The sequence below is a fragment of the Triticum urartu genome, chromosome 5 (assembly GCF_003073215.2).
Source record: "Triticum urartu cultivar G1812 chromosome 5, Tu2.1, whole genome shotgun sequence".
Classification (NCBI taxonomy): domain Eukaryota; kingdom Viridiplantae; phylum Streptophyta; class Magnoliopsida; order Poales; family Poaceae; genus Triticum; species Triticum urartu.
The window spans coordinates 400118329-400125052 of NC_053026.1; the positions used below are offsets into that span (position 1 = coordinate 400118329).

The 6724-nt window shown below is 42.1% G+C and overlaps 1 long non-coding RNA gene across 1 annotated transcript; it reads left to right on the plus strand.

Moving 5' to 3' along the window:
* The first annotated feature begins 3105 nt into the window (after positions 1 to 3105).
* Positions 3106 to 5204, plus strand: LOC125556076. Its single transcript, XR_007304992.1, has 3 exons — positions 3106 to 3918; positions 4787 to 4870; positions 4966 to 5204. It is a non-coding gene; the product is annotated as an uncharacterized LOC125556076 (long non-coding RNA).
* The last annotated feature ends 1520 nt before the right edge of the window (positions 5205 to 6724 follow it).

Consider the following 6724-nt stretch of genomic DNA (forward strand, 5'->3'; position numbering starts at 1 on the left):
GTTAGAGCCAACGCCTCGCACACATGCGCGTACGTGTACGAGAGAAATGTGCATCGCTCGGCCCCCGACCTCCCATCGTAACCGGGAACTCCCCGAAATTTTCCTCCCCCTTGCTTCTACCATGGTTTTTTCCATCATGGATGGCCCAAAGAATGTCATGCAGCTGCGTCTCCGGCCCTCCCAGGACGAAAAGCCCATTTTCTGTCATAATTTGTTGTCACAGAAGTAGGAGCCCACCACATCTATGATGATACCGGGTTTTGTCACAATTATCGTCATAGAAGTGTCATATGTATGACAGAAAAAAATCATTCGGACCAAAATGTCACGGATGTGTCTTTTTTTGTAGTGAGTATTCCCGCTTAGTACAAGTGAAGGCTAGAAAAAGACTGGGAAGCGACCAACTAGAGAGCGACAACAGTCGTGAACATGCATTGAAATTAATCAACACCGAATGCAAGCATGAGTAGGATATAATGCACCATGAACATAAATATCATAGAGGCTATGTTGATTTTGTTTCAACTACATGCGTGAACATGTGTCAAGTCAAGCCACTCGAATCGTTCAAAGGAGGATACCACCCAATCATACCACATCACAACCATTTTAATAGCATGTTGGCACGCAAGGTAAACCACTATAAGCTCCTAGCTAATTAAGCATGGCATAAGCAACTATAATCTCTAATTGTCATTGCAAACATGTTTCTTTCATAATAGGCTGAATCAGGAGCGATAAAATAATCATATTTACAAAAACAAGAGAGGTCGAGTTCGTACCAGCTTTTCTCATCCCAATAAGTTCATCATATAATGATCATTATTGCCTTTCACTTGCATGACCGAATAGTGTGGATAATCATAATAGTACATGTGCATTGGACTAAGCTGGAATCTGCAAGCATTCAATTCAAGAGAGAAGACAAGGTAATATGGGCTCTTGGTTAGATCAACAATAATGCAAAAGAGAGCCACTCAAAATTTTGATTATGGTCTTCTCCTCTCGATCCCCAAAGAAAAGAAACAAAACTATTTACACGGAAAAGCTCCCAACAAGCAAAAGAAGAACAAGAAATCTTTTTGGGTTTTCTTTTTAATTACTACTACTACAGGCATGGAAAGTAAACTAACTAAAAGCTACAACTGATTTTTTGATTTTTTTTCTTAAGGTTTATCAAACACACAAGAAGAAAGCATAAAAAGGGAAATAAACTAGCATGGATATTACAATGAAAAAGTATGAGCACCGACAACTAGCATGAGTGTGTGAACAGGAATGTAATGTCGGTGAGAAATACGCACTCCCCCAAGCTTAGGCTTTTGGCCTAAGTTGGTCTACTGCCACGGCTGGCCTGGCGGTTATACAAAGTTGTAGTTGGGGTCGTACTGTGATGCAACAGCTATTGCCTCATGAGCTGCTGCTTGGAGGCGAGCTGTTTCCGTCCTCCTCTTATACTCATTCGCCTCCTTCCTAGTTATAACATATCTCCCCTTTGCCTGAAAGTCAAAGAAAGCGGGAGCAGGGAGAGTGACGTGATAGGTGCGTCGTCTGTCAAAGATTAGTCGGTACTGGAGGGACTGGTCATTCCTCTCAACAAACTAATGACGAATCATAGCATCATAATCTAGATAAGAAGGGGGTAACTCAATATCATCTCCACATATGGGTATCTCAAGAAAATTAGCTATACGAGATGCATAAATTCCACCAAAGAAATCTCCATGAATACGATTATTATGCAACCTACGTGCAACAATAGCCCCCAAGTTGTATTGTTTATCTCCTAAAACAACGCTCCTGAGAACGCTAAGATCAGGTACACACATGTGACATGCTTCATCTTTACCATTTATGCACCTTCCTATGAAGAGAGCAAAATAATGTAGTGCGGGAAAATTAATGCTCCCTATGGTGGCTTGTGTTACATCTCTAGATTCCCCCACTGTAATACTAGCAAGAAAATCTCTAAGCTCAGATTTGCTAGGTTCACTAGAACTACCCCATTGTGGGAGTTTGCAGGTAATATTAAAATCCTCTAAATCCATGGTATAAGATTTATCATAAAGATCAAACAGGACAGTTTGTGAATTACGCGAGGATGAAAATTTAAACCTTCTCACAAATGAATCAGTTAAATAGAGGTATTGGGAGCACTTATCTGACACGAAGCCCTCAAGTTCGGCGTTACGCACATATGCATCAAATTCCTCTTTAATTCCTGCTTGGACCATGAAATCCTCTGATGGACATTCACAAGGCCGAACTTGAGCGTCCCTCGGTGGTTCATCGTCCGCATCGCATATTGCGGGTCTGGGTCCTTGCTTCCTTGAAGAACCACATTGGTACATTTTCCTAAACATATTTCTTCCTCTAAAAAATGTCTGAAATTTTTTGTAACTTAAAATAAAAGTGAACCAAACTCAACAAAATTGATAGCAACTACTCCTACAAGTTTTTAGAGGCAATATCATACAGTAAAACTACTTTTGACCATATAAATTTGACATGCAAGCTCAAGAGCAGGGTCACTTAAGCAGGGAAAATTTGCAATGAATAAAGCACTCGAACAAAAACTAATTGGACCATTGGAGGAGTCACATACCAAAGAACAATCCCCCAAAGCAGTTTTGTGAATGGAGCTTTGATCTAGGAGATCGAAAATGGCAGCAAGATGAGCTAGAACTCGTGCTTGAGCTAGTTGGTCATTTTTTTGGGAGGAAGAAGGAGTGCGTGGTGGCTGGAATAAGTGGAGGGGACCCACGTGGGGTCCACGAGGCAGGGGGCACGCCCTCCACCCTTGTGGGCACGTGGCTGCTCCTCCTGCTGTGTTTTCAGTGCTAGATATTCTAAAATATTCTAGAAAAATCATATTTAAATTTCAGGGCATTTGGAGAACTTTTATTTTCAGGGTATTTTTTATTGCATGGATAATTCAGAAAACAGACAAAAAACACTTATTTTACTTTATCTCTATTATTAAAGGAGAATCTGTCGTCGTCGTGATGGTTCGACCATCCTCCCACCCCTCGATGGCACGCCGAAAAAATCGCTCGATCGGTCCATCCCGCACGCATGAGATATCTGAAAAACTGCCCACTCTCCCACCTATCATCGCTCGAAAAAAAGGAGAACAGACTGCCGCCAGACAAACACGTTCCGCTCGAGCCCTCGCTCCCGATCATCACCTCCCCACCCTTCACCACCCGGTTCGTTGCCAACGCACATCCCACGCCCCATCTCCCCCAACCGCTTGACTCCACTTCGATCTCCCCGCACAGAAAAATCGCCACCCCGCCTCGCCCTGACACCAATCTACCACGACGAATCGCCCTTCTCGGCCGCCGCCCACGGTTTGTTTCCATCGTTCCCTCGTGCCTCCCCTTGTTCTCATGGTTGGGGTCAGTGTGGGAGGAGGCCCGGGGAAACCATAGGGTCTCACACAGGACCGAAAGGAGAGGTGGCAGCACCGGTGAGCTCACAACCGTCGTGCACGTCGACAATGGTGAAGGCGAGACTGGCGTCCACACACGGCGATGATGTCGCAGATCCACAAGATCAGATGCAGGCAATTCTAAGGCTCTTCTATAATCTCGTCTCTTCTTCCTTTCTGCCTTCTCTATCGCGATCTGCTCGTGTATGTCCTACGATTAGTTGTTGACTGGTGTGCCGCTCTGGATCTTGGTTGTAGGCCGGTGATGACCACTGTCTCGGATTCCTTCTTCGAGGTCCCCAGATTTCTTAATAAGGTGTGTGATTGATCGTCCGAGTTACTCTGGATGTGGCTGGTGCTCGCGGTAGCGGCAGAGTGGCGTGCGTGAGCGCGGCGTAGGCAACGGCCAAAGCCGCGTCAGTCGTTGTGAGCACGCCGTCCAGGCGACACATCAAGTTCGACAGTGTTCCCTCCAAACTCCTAAGGTATGTGGACAGTGAAGATCCAACGTCTTCATTGCCTACGAGCCTACGGCGGCCGGAGCACAACATGGCTTGCACCAAATCTGGCTGCTAGAGATAGCCCAGTGCTGAAGTCTCGGTTTCAATTTTGGTTTTAGCATTTCCCCATTCTTCAGTAATTTCCCTTCAAGTGTCGCCGAGGGTGTCGAGTGCGACAGAGATTACCCACTTCTTCCTATCCTACTACATTTGGACAATGACACTCAGTTCTAGCAAAAACTGCAACCTAACATAATGTCACTCAATGATGTTCTATGCCTGTAAGCTTTTGAGCTGTTGTCTTGTACCTTCTTTAAGAGCAGATACAACTTGTACGATGATATTCCTCTACGGGTTGTATAGTTAAGAATGGATTCCATTACTTATCATAATGGAGCATTAGAATTGCAGCTGATTGTTGGTTGAAAAGAAATTCACTTGCTACGTAGATTGTAGTTGAGGTGAAGCTCAATGTGACGGGACCAACTTGGCATTAATTTTCTCCATAAATTGCAGCTGAGGTGAAGCCATGGTTTACTTTCCATTAGTGAAATGAAAGAAAGAAAAGAAAAAAAAACATGCAGCATATTTGTTTGTCCACATCACGTGATCCTCACCATGTTCATTTGTTAAGAGAAACAGAACACCATGCCACTGTAATGTTTCAAATATTCTATGGTTTACTTATTTATTTTAGAAAAAAAATGTATTTCAGCATGTTGTTTGATGATCACCCTTTTTTAGATCGTTATTATCCTATTTTAAATAAATACATCAGAGTTGTGTTTAAATGTGCATTACTTTTTCTTTATGTGACCTCTATTCAGTTCTACTTTAATTTGTTGCAATGCAGGGGACAGAGTGCATCTTGCAAGAACTTAATCTATTTCTTTGCACGAAGCTTCCGGCCGGAAGCCCCACTTTACATTTTGCAAAGGTATTGTCACGGTTGCTCCAGTTACTCAAGTACAGTGCCACCTGCTTGCATGATTTTTCTCCGCTGCTCATGCTGATCATCTGTACCTGAACCAGGATGTGACTTGCAGTGCAGCAACACTGTTTCAGTAACCTCTCCTGCTTACATTGATCGCCAATGTCTTTGCCGTATGTGCCATCTTGCTGCTATCTGATCAGTGTCATCACCACGCTGACGCTTGCCGTTGTTAGATCTATCAACATGCGTCCATTGCTCCATTACGTTGATTTCTTTTTTTCCAATATATGTTGCACAAGACTCTAGGAGCCAGGATTATTATGACTGATGTCGTACTACTTATGCTGGTTTGCAGGCTATAATTCTAGAATTTCTTCTCAAGACATGAAATGTTTGAATTAGCAGAAAGAATGAGCTATTGGGTCACATGTTAATGAGTTATGCATTAATTTCAAGGACCCAAGGAGAACACTGAAGTACTCCCTCCGTCCGAAAAAGCTTGTCTTTTTCAGATGGAGGGAGTATTTATTTAGTTTGATATTCTCAGTTATACACCATATTTGGTTTTTCTACACGATTCTTGGAGCCACAAAGCCACAAGTGCTTATCTTCATTACGGTCAAAGGATAATGTGAAGCAAACATTGGCATTGCACTGCATGCCTTCTTCATTAATTATAGTTTGAAAAATTAATAACATCATCTCTCACAGTATGTGAGGACATTAGATTTGCATATGACAAAAAGGTTCTCAAGCAAAGGTAAGGCGAGATGACTGATTTTTTAAGTGACAACAATGCTAGAGCAAAGACGGATGAAGACTATTGATGTAGAGGGGAAGGAGTGGTGGGGAGATAGATGTTGTTTTGTCTTTGAGAATGCATAAGGAGGCACAATAACTGTTGGAGGGAAGGAGTGGTGGGGACATAGATGTTGTTTTGTCTTCGAGAGTGCATCAGGAGGCACAATAACTATTGGAGGGAAGAAGTGGTAGAGATAATAGGTATTAGTCATCGTTGTATGAATGGAAACCACGTGTCAACATGTTCTCTATTATTCCGTGGCAACGCACGGGCATTCAGCTAGTTTAATATAAATAACAGAAAGTAAAAAAGAGGGTACAAAGAGTTGTGTTTTCTAACTTCATCCATCTCATGTTCTTCAAAAGGAATCGACTAACAAGGTTGATCAAGTCTTATTAACAAACTCATTCTGAATCACATGAAACCGGAGAAATTTCGAATAACACTAGGTTACCTCAACAGGGATATGCACATCCCCAACAATAAGTATATCATATTTCTTCTTGATAGTAGGAAGAGGAAATTCAAAACCTCCAATAGTAATTGTTGAAATTTTTCCAATAGAATTGATACTGTGGACTTGAGGTTGTTTCCTCGGAAAGTGTACCGTATGCTCATTACCATTAACATGAAAAGTGACATTGCCTTTGGTGCAATCAATAACTACCCCTATAATATTAAAAAATGGTCTTCCAAGAATAATAGACATGCTATCGTCCTCAGGAATATCAATAATAACAAAGTTCGTTAAAATAGTAACGTTTGCAACCACAACAAGCACATCCTCACAAATACCGACGGGTATAGCAGTTGATTTATTAGCCATTTGCAAATATATTTTAGTAGGTGTTAACTTATTCAAATCAAGTCTACAATATAAAGAGAGAGGCATAACACTAACACCGGCTCCAAGATCACATAAAGCAGTTTTAACATGGTTTCTTTTAATGGAGCATGGTATAGTTGGTACTCCGGGATCTCCAAGTTTCTTTGGTATTCCACCCTTAAAAGTATAATTAGCAAGCATGATGGAAATTTCAGCTTCCGGTATCTTT